Below are 19,872 nucleotides of genomic sequence, written 5' to 3' on the forward strand. Positions count from 1 at the left end.
CCAGGACAAGGAAAAAATAATGAAGCTGACAAGAGGGAAGAACAGATAACATTCAAAGGAAAACCAATCAGGCTGACATCAGACTTCTCTGAGAAAACACTACGGGCAAGGAGAGGAGTGGAGGGACATAGTCAACAGACTCCAAGAAAACAGATGCCAACCAAGAATACTCTATCCCGCAAAGCTCTCCTTCCTCTGTGAAGAAAGAATAAGGACCTGCCCAGATAAACAGAAACTCTGGAATTTCATTACGACTAAACCCCCACTCCAAAAAATACTACAAGGAATCTGAAAGCCAGAACCTCAGAGGGACAGATAACAATGAAAGAAGGCCAAAAAAAAAGTTATAAAAGAATAAATAAATACAATCAAAGGAAAGACAAACACAATGGCAAATACAGATGCTAACATATCAATATTAACTCTAAATGTAAATGGACTAAACTCTTCAATAAAAAGACAAAGAGTTGTAGGCTGGATTAAGAAACCAAACCCAACTTTTTGCTGTCTCCAGGAAACATATTTAGCTACAAAAGATAAAAATAGACTCAAAGTTAAAGGAAGGAAAACAATCCTACAAGCAAATGGACCAAAAAAGAAAGCAGGAACAGCTATACTTATATCAGATAAAACAGATTTCAAACTCAAAAAGATAAAAAGAGACCCCAATGGTCACTACATTATGATCAAGGGGACAACACTTCAAGAAAGAATAACACTCATTAACATATACTCACCAAACGAAGGAGCACCAAAATATATCAGACATCTGTTGTCATCTCTGAAAACAGACATCAGAGAAAACACATACGTAGTGGGAGACTTCAACACACAACTATCAACAATGGATAGGTCAACAAGACAAAAAATAAGTAAAGAAACAAAAGCTCTAAATAAGGACCTAGAGCTTTTGGGCTGAACAGACATGTATCGAACACTAAACCCCCAAAAAACGGAGTACACATTTTTCTCAAGCGCACATGGATCATTCTCCAGGATCGATCACATACTGGGCAAAAAAGACAAACATCAACAGATACACCAAGATTGAAAATCATACCAACCATCTTTTTCTGACCATGAAGGCATCAAACTAGAAATGAACCATAAAAAGAAGGCAAGGAACTCTCCTACCTCATGGAGGTTAAAAACCACATTACTGGATGTTCATCATCAGTTCAGTAAAGTGGCAGGATACAAAATCAACACACAAAAGTCAGTAGCCTTCCTATACACAAACAATAAATCTGAAGAAGAAGAAATGAAAAAAATCCCTTTTATGATTGAAACAAAAAAATCAAATATTTGGGAATAAATCTAACAAAAAAGGTATAGGACCTATACAAAGAAAACTATAAAACACTGTTAAAAGAAATAGAAGAAGAAACAAAGAAATGGAAAGACATCCCCTGCTCATGGATTGGAAGAATAAACATTATTAAAATGGCTATCCTATCAAAAGCGGTATACAGATTCAATGGTGTTCCAATAAAAATCTCAATGTCATTCTTTAAAGAAATAGAACAATTATTGATGAAATTCATATGGAATCACCAAAAACCCGAATAGCCAAAGCTCTCCTGAAAAAAAAAAAAGGGAATGGAGGCATCACACTCCCAGACTTCAAACTATACTACAAAGCCATAATCATCAAAACTGCATGGTATTGGAACAAAAACAGACATACAGAACAATGGAATCAAATAGAAAATCCAGAAATAAACCCACAGATTTATGTTCAACTAATCTTTGACAAAGGAGCAAAAACTATGCATTGGAGCAAAGAACGTTTGTTCAATAAATGGTGCTGGGAAAACTGGGTCGCTACATGCAAAAGAATGAAGCTTGACCACTACCTCACACCATACACAAAAATCAACTCAAAATGGATTAAAGAACTAAACATAAGACCTGAAACCATAAAATACATAGAAGGAAATATAGGCGAAACACTATGTGATATGCACATCAATGACATCTTTACAGACACATCACCCAAAGCAGTGATAGTGAAGGCAAAGATAAACAGCTGGGACTACATCAAATTAAAGATCTTCTGCACAGCAAAAGAGACAATAACAAAAACAAAGAGAAACCCCACCAACTGGGAGAACATTTTTGCACACAACACTAATGATAAAGGACTGATCACAAAAATCTGCAAAGAGCTGATGAGACTCAACAACAACAAAGAAAATCATCCAGTCAAAAAATGGGCATAAGAGGGCCTCCCCGGTGGTGCAGCGGTTGAGCGCTGGGTTGCGAAGCTGCCTGTGGCCTCGATGGCGCCGGTTCAATCCCCAGCTGCTCCCGGGCCACTGGAGGAGGGTCCCACATTGCGCGCAGACCTCTCCTGCCGCCTGCTGCTCCCCTCAGCAGTGTACTTCGGTCCTTCTGCCTGCTCTGCTCCCCGCTCTGGCTCTGGTGAATTCTCTCACCCTTCCGTGCTTCTGACTGTACCCAGTGCTTGTATAAACAAAAACCAACAAACAAACAAATATAAAACATGCCTCAAAAAAAAAAAGGAAAAAAAAAGAAATTCCCTTATTTAAAAAAAAAATGGGCATAAGAGCTAAAAAGAAACTTCTCTGAAGTGGAAATGCAAATGGCCAACAGGCATATGAAAAAATGTTCAACATCACTTGTAATCAGCGAAATGCAAATCAAAACTACCATGAGATACCATCTTACACCAGTGAGAATGGCACATATTACAAAAACTAGCAACAACAAATGTTGGCGAGGGTGTGGAGAAAAAGGAACTCTTCTGCACTGTTGGTGGGAGTGCAAACTGGTCCAACCACTATGGAGACCTGTGTGGAGATTTCTGGACCTACTAAACATAGAGCTTCCATATGATCCAGCAATTCCACTCCTAGGTATTTACCCAAAGGACAAAGAAACATCCATTCCAAAGAGTACCTTCACCCCTATGTTTATAGCAGCACTATTTACAATAGCTAAGCTTTGGAAACAATCCAAATGCCCAAAAATAGATGACTGGATCAAGAGGATGTGGTACATATACACCATGGAATATTACTCAGCATTCAAAAAAGATAAACACATGCAATTTGCAGCAACATGGATGGCGCTGGAAGGGATCATGCTCAGCGAAATAAGCCAGAAAGAAAAAGAAAAATACCGGATGGTCTCACTCATAGCAGGTATCTAGAAAACTTAAATAAGGGACCAGGAAAATGAATAACTATAAGAAAGTGAAAATCAAAATCAACAAAAAACTATGAACCAGAGACACTCTATGGGGGATAGGGGGCAGGAGGGGAAGGATTGGGGTCAAAATAAGGGGGTTGCAATTGTATGGGGAATATAAAAATAAAATTTATTATAAAATAAAATAAAAAAACTAGACTAGCAAAATGAATGAATTCCAAGGAGACCCACTATAAGATGTAGTACAATTAAATAAACAAAAGACTAAAACAAGGAGAGAATCTAAGAAGCTCTAAGAGAAAAACAACTTATTACATATGAGGGAATTGCCATAATATAACGAGCATATTTTTATTTTTTTTTAATTTTTTTTTAAATAATAAATTTTATTTTTATATTCCCCCATACAATTGCAAACGCCCCATTCTGACCCCAATCCTTCCCCTCCCGCCCCCACCCCCCAAAAAGTGTCTCTGGTTCATAGTTTTTTGTTGATTTTGATTTTCACTTTCTTATATTCATTTTCCTGGTCCCTTATTTAAGTTTTCTAGATTCCTGCTATGAGTGAGACCATCCGGTATTTTTCTTTTTCTTTTTGGCTTATTTCGCTGAGCATGATCCCTTCCAGTGCCATCCATGTTGCTGCAAATTGCATGTGTTTATCTTTTTTGAATGCTGAGTAATATTCCATGGTATATATGTACCACATCTTCTTGATCCAGTCATCTATTTTTGGGCATTTGGGTTGTTTCCAAAGCTTAGCTATTGTAAACAGTGTAACGAGCATATTTTTAAACAAAAACTTTGTAGGCCAAAAGGGAATGGGATTATACATCAATTTTTTTTTGCTTGAAAAATACTGCCAAAAAATAATAATCTACTCAGCAAAGCTGTTCTTAAAAACTGAATGAAAGAGAAAGACTATGCCACACAAACAAAAGCTCGAGGAGTTTATCTCCACTAGACTTCCCTTGCAAAAAATGTTAGAACAAGTTATTTAAGCTAAAAAAGGGACACCAATTAATAATAGTAAAATGTATCAAAGCATATAACTCACTGGTAAAAGTAAATATATAGTTAAATTCATAATGTTATAATGTTGTAATTGTGTGTATATGACATAAATCTAGCATGAAGATGAAAGAAAAAAGTATTAAATGTTACTACATCAATCTGCTAATAGATATACAATGCAAAATGATATAAACTGTGGCATCAAAAACAATGTTGGGGAGGAATGTATATAAGTAGAGATTTTATGCATTCAAAGTGAAGTTTTTAATCAGCTTAAAAGAGACCATTGTAAATGTGATATATATTATGTAAACCTCGTGGCTACCATAAACAAAACCTATAGTTGATATACAAAAATTAAATTAATAAAACATGCCATTATAAAAAATATAAAAATGAGGAAAGAAAAGAACAAATGAATGATAAGACAACCAGTAAACAATCAACAAAATGGTAATAGCCAATCGATACGTCAGTAAGTACTGTAAATAGACTAAATTCTTTTATCAAAAGATGGTAACAGTAAAGATTAAAAAAAAGCCAGACCCACAATTTAAATGAACTACTTAAAAGAGATTCAATTACACTTTTAGGACACATATAGATTAAAAGTAAAGGGATAGAAAAATACATTCCATGCAAATGTAAATAGGACAGTTTTTTTTGCCAGTTTATGAAAGAAAAAATAATTGAGAATTCCTTGGATGGTGCTTATTGACGCTTAACGTTGAGGGAGGAGTCAACACTGTTAGAAATCACTGAGAAATCAACACTGCCCTAACAGCCTAGCCACGCAAGGAAGAGGAAATTCATTCCTCTGAAGATGGGTTAGTCTTCGTTCATTCAAAGACTGGGAAGTCAGGTGCAGAGGTCAGTTTCACTACGTGATATAGAGAAGTGGGAGTAGAGCTGCAATGAACCCCATTCTGGCTCCTCAAAAACCAGGGGATAAACAGATGCACTTGCTTGCTGGGGTTGGATTTCTTGATCATTGAACTTACTTATTTGTTTATTATTTTATGTATATTTCTTCATTTTTGTACAATGTATGCTTTCTTCACTCAGGTGTAGTCCCTGTGAAATTCCCACCATCAGTTCACCCATGTATCATCACCATAGTCCCTTGTGCTCTTCTCACCCCTGTTTTGATTCTTTACCTTCCTCCTACCCTGCAGAATGTCTGATTTTAGTTGCCTGTTGATTTTATTATAATTACTTTTTTTTCCTGATCACTTATTTGTTTCCCCTACATTCCTCCTATAAGTGAAACCATCCAATAATTTACTTATCTTTTATAAGGCTGTCATTTCCCTGGGTTATACTTTCATTCTATATTAGAGCACAGGTTTGTCAGCAGTAAGACAGACTTGATTCCGTAAGGTGTCAATGGTCTTGGAGATAGACTGGATCTTATGTAGTCTGATTAATCTGGATTCTTGCTCAATGCTTCTCTCAGCATCTTGGCAGCCTCAGTCTCTCCCTCAGCCTACGTGATCTGCCATCATTCCAGCTTAGCTTTTTCTACCAGGAACTAGGCCAGATGGGCCTCCTGAGGGTCCACATGTTTGGTTCCACAGTAGCTGTTTAGTGTAGGGTGAGGCTCAACTCTGTGTTGGCTAAATCATCCAGGATGAAGCTGATTTCATTCACTCTCTCAGTCCCTGTTGGATAAACAGGGATACCAGGGCTTTCTGGATGACTAACCAGTAGACACTGAACTTGGCCACCACACTTCTGAGTACCTCGTTGGCAATGGAGACATATGGCAAGGATAGAAATACACTGTAGCCTAGCCCTAGGTGCTGTTATATGCTTGGAAGCTCCATAACATTGGATAAAGACAGCACTTGCAGGAAGATGTTCAACATCTGCAGGTCTTTGGAGCCTGTGGAGAGAAAAATATTTTGGGTCTGGCCTGAATGTCATATATTAGATAGGCTATAGGAACCAGGGGATCCTGAAGTGATGGCCATTAGCTAACATGGTTTCCTCTTGCAATCCAGTGGTCGTAAAAATAGGCACTGTGTCTGCCTTCCACAGTGAACAGACTCACAAACGCCACAGGCCAAACTACTGACACCAAGTAGCAGCTTCAGTGCTGTGTCCATGCCACAGGTCTGGAGAACAGCAATCCTGCTAACTCCTTCAGTATCTGGACCATGTCTGATCCTGAGCCAGTGGCACCAGAGGATGGGATGCCAGCTCACCTCTATCCCACTCTAGTTTAGGATCATCCAGATAAAACAGACTACAAATGAAAGATTATAAAAATAAACAGATATCATTATCTAATAATCAATGATCAATTAATTAAAATGACATAAGGAAATATTTATGTGCCCAACATAGGTGTACATAAATGTATGTAGAAAATACTGAAAAACATCTAAAGAGACAAATAGATGACAATAGAGTAATAGTATGGGACATTAAAATCTTGCTTTCAACAATGAATATATCATACAGATAGAAAATCAATAAGGAAATATTGGTCTTTCACATGAAAAAATATTAATCATCACTTATCAGGAAAATGCACATCTCACCTGTGAGTGTGACCCATATCGAAAAGAACAGAAACCACAAGTGCTGGTGAGTATGTGGAGAAAAAGGAACCCTCTTACACTGTTGGTGGTGTTGGTGTTGGTGGATGGTGAAATACAGAGACTGTTCCAGCCCCTATGAAAAGCAGTGTGAAGGTTACTCAAAAGACTAAAAATTGATCTTCATATGACACAGTAATTCCACTCCTAGGTATCTACCTGAAAAATTCAAAAATACTAATGTGAAAGGAAATTTTCCCTTCCATGTTTATTGCAGCACTATTTTTTAAAGATTTATTTGCACTTATTTATGCATACAGGAACTGGGGCGTAGGCCAGAAGCATAGGGGGTGAGAGGATTCACCGGAGACAGAGTGGGGAGCAGAACAGTCAGATCTACTGAAATGCACTGCTGAGGGGAGCAGTGGGTGAAACAGGAGAATTCTGCTGTGCCATGATGTTTAGCTCCATGGCTAAGGATTGAACTCCTGCTTCAGTGGCTGCCAATACCTTGATAGCGCTGACATTAACCCCTGTGCCACCAGGGAGGCCCTATTGCAGCACCATTTACAATAAATAAAAGATGGAAACAACCTAAGTCTCCCCAAAACAGATGAGTGTATCAAGAAGATATGGTGGTATATATATACACAATGGAATATTATTCAGGTATTAAAAAGATAGCTAATGCCTTTTGCAGCAACATAGATGGAACTGTAAGGGATAATGTTACGTGAAATAAGCCAGAAGTAGAAAGATAAACACTGGGTGGTGAAATACAGAGAACCAAAGTAAGGGTTAGATAAAGACAAGCTTTTAAAAAGTAAAATTTAAATGGTGAGTATAAACGTGATGTATCCAGAGAGGGGATTGGGTGGAGGAGATATGAGAACCAAGAAGGAAGGGAGCACAGTGTAATATGGTGGTAGACTATTGGTGAATTGGTGGTGGGTGCACTATGGTAGTGATCCCTGAGGAGGTGGGGGAGGGGGGTTCCTATACTTCCAAAATACCAACAGTAACATATGACAATGTTACCTCAATAAAAAAATGATTTAAAAAGAAACAATGGCCTTTAACCACACATTTGACCAGGTGTACAACTGAAAATCCATCCAGAAAAGGGCAAACATGTAATGTGATGATTTATTAATTAGCTCAATATACACATGAATGAAATCATCACACTGCATTTTAAATAGACAATTTTATTTGTTAATTATATCAACCCCTGAAATAAATCTCTTAGATGTCTATTTTAGGCTAATATAACTTAAATTTGATAACATACAGAAAGTACATTTTTACTTTTCCTACAAAAATGTTTTTGATATCAAAATTTGTTTCTATATTTTATATCCTTTAAGAAGTTATTGTCTGTGATAGCTTGGATTGTCATGTACCTCAATTATTGTGTGTCTTTGCCTTGATTATTCTTTGCTTTCACCATCCTGTTCCTCACGGTGTGCAGAAACAGGGAAAGTTGATAAGGAACCTCTTAAGGCAGAAGTTCTGGTATGAGGATCTATACATAATGAAAACAGCATGTGCAGAAACAGCAATAGGTGTTATGGTTAGAGTACCATAAACAATGAGATTTTCCTTGGCATTCTCACTATTTCCCAACCTTCGTGGGGGGAGCTGATTACATATCACACACACACTTGTGCATTCTCCTTTTGGCTGCTTGCTTCTTTGTTCTTTTGTATTTTCTGTTTGATTCTAAATGAAAATAAGACTTCCCTTGGAGCTGGACTGCAACTTCGTGGTGTAGTCCCTCTAAGATTCTCATTGTTCTAGATATGGAATCTGAGTAATGTTTTCTCATCCCGACATCACACATCATAATGAGACAATTGTAGCTATGCTTGTTTTATACTGTTATTATACATTTACCTTCAGTTTAAAGTCATCATATTATATTAGAATATTTTTTACTATACACTTCCCTTTAACAGTGTTAATATTTTTACAAATTATGAAGGATTTCATGTTTCATATTAATATTGGCCTTAAAAATTTATTTGGGAGGGCCTCCTGGTGGCGAAGGTGGTTGAGCGCAGCGCTGCAAAGCTATCCGTAGCATCTGCAGTGCAGGTTCGATCCCCGCGGGCCTTGGAGATACCCACATGGCGAGCAGACCTCTCCTGTCTTGCCCACTACTCCTCTCAGCGGTGTATTTTGGTCGGTCTGCCTGTTTTGTTCCCCACTCTGTCTTTGGTGAATCCTCTCACCCTCCCGCACATCTGTCCTGTGCCCTGGCTCTTATATAAATTAAAAAAATAATAATTCTGAATTGTTCCTTCTTTCTCATTTTTTTGAAAGTATTTGAGCAGGAAAGGCATTATTTTGACTTTGAAAGTTTGGGAGAACTTGCTTGTGAAGCCATCTGGTCCTGGACTATTTTGGGGAGAGTTTTGATTTACTTTAATTTCCTTGGTTGTGATTAAAATTTTCAGCTTTTCTGTTTCTTCCCCATTCAATCTTGGATGATTATATAATTTTAAGAATCTTCCCATTGCATCTAGGTTGTTGAACTTGCTTGTGCATTAATGTTCTTAGTAATTGCTTGTTATCCTCTGAATTTCTCCAGTGTCCACTGTGACCTCTCCTCTTCGTTTTGGATCATATTTATTTGGGTTTTCTCCCTTCTATTCTTAGGGAGACTAGCTAGTGTTTTGCCTATCTTGTTTACTTATTCAAAGAACCAACTTTGGTTTCACTGACCTTTTGGACAGTTCTTTTGATTTTTATTTCTTTTATGTGTGCTCTAGTTATTATTATTTCCTTCCTTTTACTAGTTTTTGGATTTTTTTCTTTTTTGGTTTTTCTTTTTCCTGTTCCTTCAGATGGGAGACAAAACTTTTCTTGGGCTCTTTCTTGTTTCTTGATGTGGACCTGTCTTGCTATATACTTCCCCCTTAGTACTGCTTTCAATATGTCCCAGACATTCTGGACGATTGTGTCTTCATTGTCACTTGTCTCGAGGTAAAACTTTATTTCTTCTTTGATCCTTGTTGACCCAATGGTCTTTCAATAGTGTGTTATTTAGTCTTCAAATTTTAGGGGTTTTCCCTCCTTTCTTTTTGTAGATGATTTCCAGTTTGATTCCTGTATGGTCTGGGAAGGTATTTTGTATGATTTCAAGCTTCATGAATTTGCTCTTATGTGTCTTGTGGCTCAATACGTGGTCAGTCCTGGAGAAGGTCCCATGTGCACTTGGAAAAAAAAAATGTATATTCTGTTTTTGAGGTTCAAGGTCCTACAGATGTCTATTATGTCTAATATGGTCTACTTCTTTGTTTAAAACTATTATGCCCCCTCCCTTCATTTTTGGTCTCATTGATTTGTCCATTATTGAGAGTGGGGTATTGAAGTCTCTTATCACGAATGTGTTTTTCACAACATTTGTTTTCAGAGTTGATAGCAGTTGCCTAATATATTTTGATGCTCCTTTGTTTGGTGAGTATATGTTGGCAAGTGTTTTGTCCTTTTGATGTGTCATTCCCTTAATCATTGTGCACTGTCCATCCCTGTCTCTTGTTTACCCTTTTTAACTAGAAATCTATTTTGAGTATGGCTGTTCTTGACCCTTCCTTTGGGTCCCATTCTCCTGTAGGATTGCTTTCCAGCCCTTTACCTTGAGCTTTTGCTTATTTTTGGTACTCAGGTATGTCTCCTTGAGACAGCAGAAGGTTGGATACTGTTTCCTAATGCAAGCGGAAACTGTGTCTTTTAGTGGTTGAGTTTAGCCTGTTAACATTTAGAGTGATTATTGCTATATGATTGTCTGTTGCTGCCATTTTGTCTTCAGGTTTGTGTGTGTGTCTATTTCCTTTTTCAAGTCTGTTTGTGTGTTTCTCTCTGGCTTTGATAGTAGAGTTCCTTTGAATATTTCTTGGGGCGGTTGTCTAGATTTTGCAAACTCCCTCAGGTTTTCTGTGCCAGAGAAGGCCTTTAATTCTCCCTCATATCTAAAGGGGAGCCTGGCAGGATATAATATTGTTGGTTGGCGGTTTTTAATCTTTAAGGTGTTGTTGTTTTTTTTGTTTTTTTTTAATCACATCTTCCCTTTCATTCCTTGCCCACAGTGTTTCTTCTGAGAAGCCTGATGTTAGCCTGATCTGGGTTTCTTTATATGTTATCTGCTCCTTGTCCCTCACCAACTTCAATATTCTTTCTTTGTTGAGAACTCTTGGAAGCTTCACTTTGGTGTAGATCTCATTTTGCTTAGGTAAGTGCCCTGGCATTCCTTTAGCTTCCTGGATTTGTATCTTCATTTCCTTCTCCGAGTTTGGGTAGTTTTCTTCTGTTATTTCTTTAAATATGTTTTCTGTTTCTTTATGTCTCTCTTCCCCTTCTGGGATACCCATTATTCTCAGATTGCCTTTCTTCATGGTGTTCCTTCATTTTTTTTAACCTCAATTCTCTATTTCTTCTTCCATCTTCGTAAATTTCTATCTTTAGTCACCCCTCACTCACTCTTCCATTTGGTTTATTCCACTTCTGTAGCTTTCTATAGTATTTTCTTTTTTTTTTTAAGATTTATTTATTTATTTATACAAGAACCGGGGTACAGGCCAGATGTGCGGGAGGGTGAGAAGATTCACCAGAGACAGAGTGGGGAACAGAACAGGCAGACTGAGGAAATACACTGCTGAGGGGAGCAGCGGGTGAGACAGGAGAGGTCTGCCGCGCCATGTGGGACCCTCGCCGGCCGGCCGGGATCGAACCCGTGCTGCAGAGGCTGTGGACAACTTCACAGCATGGCGCTCAACCTGCTGTGCCACCAGGAGGAGGCCCTCTATAGTATTTTCTATGCCCTCTTTTCATCATTTTTCTGCCTTCAGCTCCTTTTTCTTCTTTGGAGTATTTTTTGATCTTCTGTTCATTGGTTTCGTTTCTCAGGACATACACTTGTTTTTCTGAATTTTCCTATATATCCTTGACCTGTTTTTCTGAATCTTCTCTGATTCTTTGAATTTCTTTGTGATGGCAAGCTTCAATTCTGTGCTTGGTAGGAGGAATGGCTCTTCGATATCTTTATGATTGGGTTCTGGAGATTTGTTTCCTTTCTGTAGCACAGTATTCCCCTTAGGACCACTGCAGCTATTGTTTGTGTTATTCCGCCTCCACATTGCTTTCAGGACCTCGCTACAGTGTACTTGTCCTCTGCTAGGCATGTCTCCAGCCCTACCACGCTGGGCCCCAGCCCTCACCTGAAGCTGGCTGGAGGTTGCTGATGGTGTCAGTTGGAGCCTGTCATGGCCAGATTGCAGCATGTGCCAATTCCCAAGGTCATGATGGATGTGCCCTGGGTGGGTGGGGTGCTTCCCAGAGAGTGACTGAGGATCGCTGTTGTCAGGCATGGTCCTGGGACTTGAGCCACTTCCCGAGGCACTGGTGTGTATGTGTGTGTGTTTGGTCGGAGATCCTTCCCTGAGTGTTGCTGAGGGTCACAGGTGTCAGGCAGTGCCCTTCGAGGCCCAGACTGGGGCTTGAGCCAGTTTCTGAGGTGCTGCTGGGTGTGTGTCCAGGGTCAGGGGCACTTATCCGAGGGTAGGTGAGGGTTGTTTATGTTGGGTAGGGCCCTACAGGACCTGTACTGGGGCCTATTCATGTTCCTGAGGCTATCTTTGTCCTTCTGACTCATTTTGTTTAGCACAATCCCCTCCAGCTCCATCCATGTTGCTGTAAATGGCAGGAGTTTACCTTGTTTCACAACTGCCATATGCCCCAGCAACTCGACTCCTAGGTATCTACCCAAAGAATACAAAAACCCAAATTTGAAGGGAAACATGCATGCTCATACTCATTGCAGCACTATTTACAATCGCCAGGCTGTGGAAACAACCTAAGTGCCCACATACAGATGAGTGAATCAGGTGATACGGTATGCATCACCTTTGTTCTGAGTGACTCCCAGAAGTTGAATGTGTGCCAACTCCCATCAGTGGCAAAAGGGGAGGACCACATTCAACACCTAAGCCAAACCCTCAGACAGAGCTTGGAAAGTACGTAGCTAACTCCCGTCATGGGTGAAACTGTGACTGAGAACTTTTACCTCTTCCCTCTACACTGGGCCTAGATTTATAGGCACAGGGGGGAGTAATCATGCTCCCATTGAAAACTCCTTTGTTGCTTGCTACAATACTATGGGACGCACGTGTGCAAACTCTGTTCACTATCAGAGTCATGCTATCCATTTTCCTGACCCTTGGGAAGCAGCGTCCAGGGATATACTGGAAATTTGGCAGGAGGACTAGATGGAAAAGGTGGATGAGGTGTACACCATATCCCTTGGTCTCTAGGGAGCATCATAGTCAACCTGTAGATGTTAAATTAGAAGCTTGACCCTCAGGCAGCAGTTTTTTACGTATGCACATGGAACTCTTTCAAGGAAATACTGGTAGGTATGTTACAGGGCAGGGAGAGGGGCAGCCCAAACCCCGCACCCCTGCCTATTCGAAATAGGTTCTGCCATCCGCCGCATCAACACAAAACATATGAGACTTTAATGGGAAGGAACTTTAATACAACTAGGAAACAATACAGGAAAGGCAAAGAATCTAGTTTCTAAATCAAGCACCCAAAGTTACCCGTCTCCTCGTGGGTAAAACTCCATCCAAATGGGATTGGCCCAGAGCAAGGCCCCAAAGCCTGCCACAAGTCTAAAGCATCTTCCAGTGGGGACCCACAGAAAAGGGTCAGAAACAACCAGACAAGCCCGGAAGGAAAAGAGCAAAATCAAAATCAAGATAAAAGCTGCCATTGTCACCTCCCCACGGGTCTCACCCACATCTGTGTCTCACAGTCCACGACCAAAAGGCAAGCGCAGTTTCTTCACATGTCTCTAGGCTCCATGTGCCTCCACCAGGTCTCCTTCTGACTCTGCATCCTGCTTCCTTCCTTCCTCAGTCTCCTCTGCAGCTTCTTCTCTCCCTGCTCAGCTCCACCCTCCATTTGGGTGGGGCAGGGAACCTGGAACCTCTCCCTTTCCTGGGGACCACCCTGTTACAGGTACATATTTTTGCCTGCTCTATCTGTGCTGAACACTGGGGGATAGCAAGTGCTCGTGCCATTTAAGAATCAATTTAGTTCTTCTTACAGTGCTTTGGAACTCATGAAATCAAACCCTATTGGCTATAAGACTAAGAGATATGGGAACCCTCCCATTGGAGTGTAGCTGCAATGGCTGGAACAAGTTCATCTGTATAAGTTCCTTTCAATCAGGTATTGGCAACATAGGAAGGGTGAGAAGGAGAAGGTAGGGGAGTTTTTTCCCACTGATCCCTGGTCTCTGAAAAGAGTCAAAGCCAATCCCAAGATGTATGCTAAGTTAGAAGCCTGAACCAACCCCAGGCAGGAACTTTTAAAGTATACAGCTATACCCCTTTCAGTGAAAGACTTGGAGATGGGAATTTTCATCTGCTGCCTCTACACTGAGCCCTAGGATGTTTGTGTGCTATGGGACATATGAAGAGAAGCCCTAATGGCTATCAGAGTCAGGAAATCCGGGGTCCCTTCCTTTGGGTGGCAGTATAAAAGCTCAGGTATAATCCCTTCTAGAGAGGTACAGGTGACTTAAAGCAGACTAGATGGAGACAGCAGAAGAGAAAAGCACCAGTTTCCTTATTCTCTGTGGAGGATCACAGCCAGCCCCTACATATGTGCTAAGTTAGAAACCTGAACCTTAGTCAGCAACTTTAAAATATGCAGAGGGAACTCTCTTAGTGAAAAGCATTTTCTGTGTGCTCCACCTGTGCTTAGCCCTATTGAGGTTGCTGTGGCAATTGCTCATGCACTTGCTAGGAACTGCTTTTTATTTGCCATAGTCTTGCATGCCTCATGGCTTCTTGCAAGCCTCATTAGCTTTCAAATGTTTGGGGGGTCCATCCCTCAGGTGGGAATCTTAAAAAGTGGGATACCAAATGTGGCATCAAAGTCCTTAACTCCTCTGGGAGAACTTTGGACTTGGGAGTTTCCTCCCAATAATATGGCACTGTTTGGATTTGGGGGACATAGAGCTTATGGCGAGAGCATGATTAGCTGTTTCTTCTTATTTTGATGTGGGGCATTTTCTCATTCCCAATATGTAGTTGTCCCTAAACTAATTTCTGGGGATGTTTTTAAGAGTGAGCTGCTCCATTTGTTGTTGAAAATTCCTGGGGAAAGGGGAGTTCATGAGTCTGCTATATCACCATGCAAGTCTTGACATCCTATCTACAAATCAAAAACCTACAGTATATATACAAGTGATAAAGAGAAAGGAATCAAAGCATACCATTAAAGAGCAGCAATCCACAGATAACAGCAAGGGAGGAAGAAAGGAACAAAGAACTACAAAAATAGAAAACAATAATGGTATTAGTAATACCTCTCAACCATTGCACTACAAATAAATGGATTAAGATATGCAATTGAAAGACAGAGTGACCTGATGAACAACAAACAAACAAAAAGCCATCACCTAACCTCCTTCAGACTTTCAGCTGATGAGGAAAAAAGAAAGTCCACCCTCTGCACACCCTGGTTGACATATTGAGATGAAGAACATGAAATTCTTCAGAACCAATATTTGAATAGGAGAGAGGGGAAGATGGCGTCACAGGAGGCTCCCTGCTTATCCCCAGGGAGAAAAATCTATAGTCCAGACAGGCACTGGACTCAGAGGGCGTTGTGACTTGGGCAAAACTATAGCACCTCCTGTACATTGGATAACTGTGCACAGCAGAAAAGAAACTGAGGAAATTCTACTCTTAAAAACAAAAGGTGGCTGGTGTGGTGAGAGGCACCTGGATAAAGCAGCCAGGGGGGAAACTCTGGTTCAAACCCATGCGCCCATGATTAGACACTCCTGGGGAGGGTACCGCTGCTTACTATGGACCAAACTGTGGAGAATCTGTGGGCAAAAGTGCTGGGGTGAGCCAGGCGGACAGGGCCCCCAGTGAAGAAGACAGAGCACAGAAAGGCATGGCACCTTCTTCCAATTTCCTCAGGGCTCCAGCTGATACAGTGAAGCTGTGTTTGAAAGCTCTGCCACAAAGTTGCACTGAAATCCCTGCTCAGAGACTACAGAGACAAGGGTCTAAAACTCAGAGAGAAGGGCTTATCAGTGGTACCAAAGCAGGAGCCTCCCACCTGCAAACCACCTTCACTAGTGATGGACCCTTGCAGGCCCCTCCTGCAGCCCCAGAAGAGGCAGCTAAAGATTAATTCTCCCTTATATGCAGTGCCGTCTACTGGAAAAGTAGGAGCTCTGCAGCTCAGCAAAGTGTCAGGTTACAAAATCAATATACAGAAATAAGATAGCTTCCTATAAGCAAACAATGAGCTAGAAGGAGAAATCAAGAAGACACTCCAATTTACCTTTACATCATAAAGAATAAAATACCCAAGGGAGGTGAAGACACTACATAAAGAAAAAAAATATATACATATAAGACATTATTAAAAGAGAGGAGGACACAAAGAAATAGAAAGATATCTCCTACTCATGGATTGGAATAGTTACCATTGTCAAAACGGTCATCTTACACAAAGCATTATACAGATTCAATGCAATCCCTATCAAAATTTCAAAGGTAATTTTCAAAGAAATAGAACAAAACATGACTGAAATTCATACGGACCAACAAAGGACAGCTGAGTAGCCCAGATAATACTGACAAAAAAAAAAAAAAAGAAAAGAGGATGAATGGTAATATCACATTCCCAGACTTCAAACTATAGTACAAGGCTATAGTAATCACAACGCTATGGTACTGGAACTAAAATGGACACAAAAAGCAATGGAATAGATAGAATTGAGAGCCTAGAAATAAATTCACATTTATATGGACAGTTAATCTATGACAAAGGAGCCAAGAAAATCCATTAGAGAAAGGAAAGCTTCCTCAATTATAGTGTTAGGAAAACTGGACAGACACATGCAAAAAATCAAAGTAGACTACTATCTCACAGCATAAACCAAAAAAAAAAAAAAAATCACTCAAAATGATTAACAGATATGGGTGTAAGGCATGAAGTCATAAAATACAAAGATGAAAACATAGATAAAACCCTCTATGACTTATGCCTCAGAGATGTCTTTGTGGATTCATCTCGACGGAAACTAAGGAGACTATAAACTATTGGAACTACATCAAACTAAAAAGCTGTACAGCAAAAGAAACCATCATTGGGGGCCTCCCTGGTGGCGTAGGCGGTTGAGCACCGCACTGTGAAGCTGTCTGCAGCCGCTGCAGCGATGGTTCGATCCCGGCCGGCGGGCGAGGGTCCCACATGGCGCGGCAGACCTTTCCTGTCTCGCCCGCTGCTCCCCTCAGCAGTGTATTTCATCAGTCTGCCTGCTCTGTTCCCCACTCTGTCTCTGGTGAATCCTCTCACCCTCCCACGCATCTGGCCTGTACCCCGGTTCTTGTATAAATAAACAAATCTTTTTTTTTCTTTTTTTAAAAAAGAAACCATCATTAAAGACACCCTGCTGAATAGGAGAAGATATCTGCACACCATACATCTGACAAAGGGCTGATATCGAAAATCTATGAGGAAATCATAAAATCAACAAAAAGAAAAAAAAATGGGTAGAGGCGCTAAATAGGCACTTCTTCAAAGAAGACATACGGATGGCCAACAGGCCCATGAAAGAATGCCCATTATGGTGAGGGAGATGCATATCCAAACCACAGTGGGATACCACCTCACACCTGTGAGAACTGCCCCTGTGAAAAAGACTGCAAACAAGTGTTGGCAAGGATGTAGAAGTAAAAGGATCACTCAGTTGCTGTTGGTGGGAACGTAGATTGATCCAGCCCATATGGGAAACAGTATGGCAGTTTCCCAAAATTATTTAAAAATGGATCTACCATATGATATGGCAATTCCATGCCTGGGTATCTACTCGAGGTATGCAAACACATTGACTCAAAGGGATTATATGAACTCCTATGTTCACTGCAGGGCTATTTACAATAGTCAAGCTATGGAAACAACCTAAGTGCCCCAAACCCAAAGGAGTGGACCAGGACAATGCAGTTTTTATATACAATGGGATACTACTCATCTACCAAAAAACAAACAAACAAGAAAAAAAAAAAAAAAGGTGAATCCTTGCCATTGGCAACAACATGGATGAAACTGGAGAGAATTATGCTAGGTGAAATAAGTCAGACAAAAACCACATGGTGTCACTTATATGTGGAATGTAGAGAAACAAAACACAGGATCAGGTAAAGCCAGACCAATAACAAACCCTGCAAATCTGACTGTGGAACTGAGTCTACCATAGGGGAAATGGGAGGGAGAGAATAAAGTGAGGAGGGATCACATTTGGGCTATGGTGAAGGGCTATGGGTGATTTGGTAGTGGTTTGTGGTGTGGTAACAGAACCTCAAGGAGGAAATCTTATACCTCTAAATCACAAACAAGCAAAATTGTAAACCAATGTTACCTCAATAATAAAAAAAAAAAAGCCCCAACTATATGCTGCTTATAAGATACTCACTTGATCTTCAAGGATAGACAAAGATGCAAGGTAAACAGATAGATATATGTTTAATCTAAGTGGAAACCAAAAGAGAACATGGGTAGCTACATTTATATCAGACAAATTGGACTTTAGTAAGAAACCGTAATGTGGAGTGTAAAGTTATTATCTCATTATAAAGGGGTCATTTCTGCAAGGGGATGTGTCAATTGTAAATAAATATGCATCCAACATCAGATCAGAACACTTTGTATATTAGTGAAATACAGATATGAAAGCAGAAATGTAATGTAATGATAGTAGGGGAGTTCAACATTTCACTTCCAGAATTCCTAGATTATCCAGACAGTAAAATTAATAGGGAAACAAAGGTCCAGGACTATACTTTAGACCAAATTTATAGTCAAAAGAGGTGTATCAGACACACGCACACAATTCTGCCCACCATTAGCAGAATACACATTCTTCTCAGGGGCGGGGGGACATGGAACTAAATGCAGGGCAGATCATATATTAGATCACAAAGAAAGTCTTAGCAAACTTAAAAAAAGATTGAAATGATAAAAACTTTTTCCCAAAAATCAATAATGTGAAACTAAAACAAACAAACAAATAAAACTAAGCAAAACAAAACAGAAACAGTAACAGGGAAAATTAGGAAATGTATGGAAATTAAGCAACACAAAATTGAGTCAAAGAAGAAAATAAAAGGGAAATTTAAAAACATATTGAAACAAATGGAAATACAACATACCCAAACTTATTGGATGCTGCACAAGCATTTCTAAGAAGTAGTGTCATAACAATGAATGTCTTCACTAAGGAAAAATAAACATCTCAAACAAACTAGTGCTACACATTAAGGAACTATAGAAACAAGACCAAACTACATCTAAAGTTGGCAGAAAAAAAGTTAACAAAGATCAGATTAGAAATAAATGAAATAGGGCCTCCCTGCTGGTGCAAGGGGTTAAGCACAGCACTCTGAAGCAATCCGCAACCTCTGCAGCATGAGTTCGGTCCCCGGCCTGCCAGGAAGCAACCCACATGGTGCGGCAGACCTCTCCTGTCTCACCCGCTGCTCCCCTCAACAGTGTATTTCAGTCAGTCTGCCTGTTCTGTTCCCCATTTTGTCTCTGGTGAATCCTCTCAACCCCTGCACCTCTGGCCTGTACCCCAGTTCTTGTATGCATAAATAAATAAATATTTTTTTAAAAAAATGAAACAGACAATAGAAAAACAACAGAAAAGATTAGTAAGTGAAGGCTAATCAAAATTTGAAAGGCTAAACAAAATAGACAAATCTTTTGCTAGGTTAACTAGGTAGAAAACAAGATAATATTCAATTGAACTTCCAGAAATGGAAGGGGAAATATCACAACTCCCAGCACAGAAACACAAAGGTTCATATGTATCTACTGCAAATAAAATACCAAAAACTGGATAACCAAGAAAATATATGGTCAATTTTCTATAAATGTGGGTAACTTTATGTAAATATGCAGCCTAACATGACTGCATTGTGAAGAAATAGAAAATATGAACAATCCAATACTGAGCAGGGTGGTGAATACATAATAAGAAGAATAAAAACCTCCTAACAAGGTAAAGCCTGGACAAGATGATCCATTCATGAACTCTACCAACCATTTA

The 19,872-nt window shown here is 39.9% G+C and overlaps 1 protein-coding gene and 1 pseudogene across 1 annotated transcript in view; both read right to left on the reverse strand.

Moving 5' to 3' along the window:
- The window catches only part of KLF8 (KLF transcription factor 8), a 202,358-nt gene that overhangs the window by 59,732 nt on the left and 122,754 nt on the right, over window positions 1-19,872 (reverse strand). The window lies entirely within an intron of this gene.
- Window positions 4,781-6,439, reverse strand: LOC119246697 (prohibitin-2-like; annotated as a pseudogene).

Source organism: Talpa occidentalis, unplaced genomic scaffold, assembly GCF_014898055.3.
Source record: "Talpa occidentalis isolate TD23 unplaced genomic scaffold, MPIMG_talOcc4v2.1 talOcc4.15, whole genome shotgun sequence".
Taxonomy (NCBI): Eukaryota; Metazoa; Chordata; class Mammalia; order Eulipotyphla; family Talpidae; genus Talpa; species Talpa occidentalis.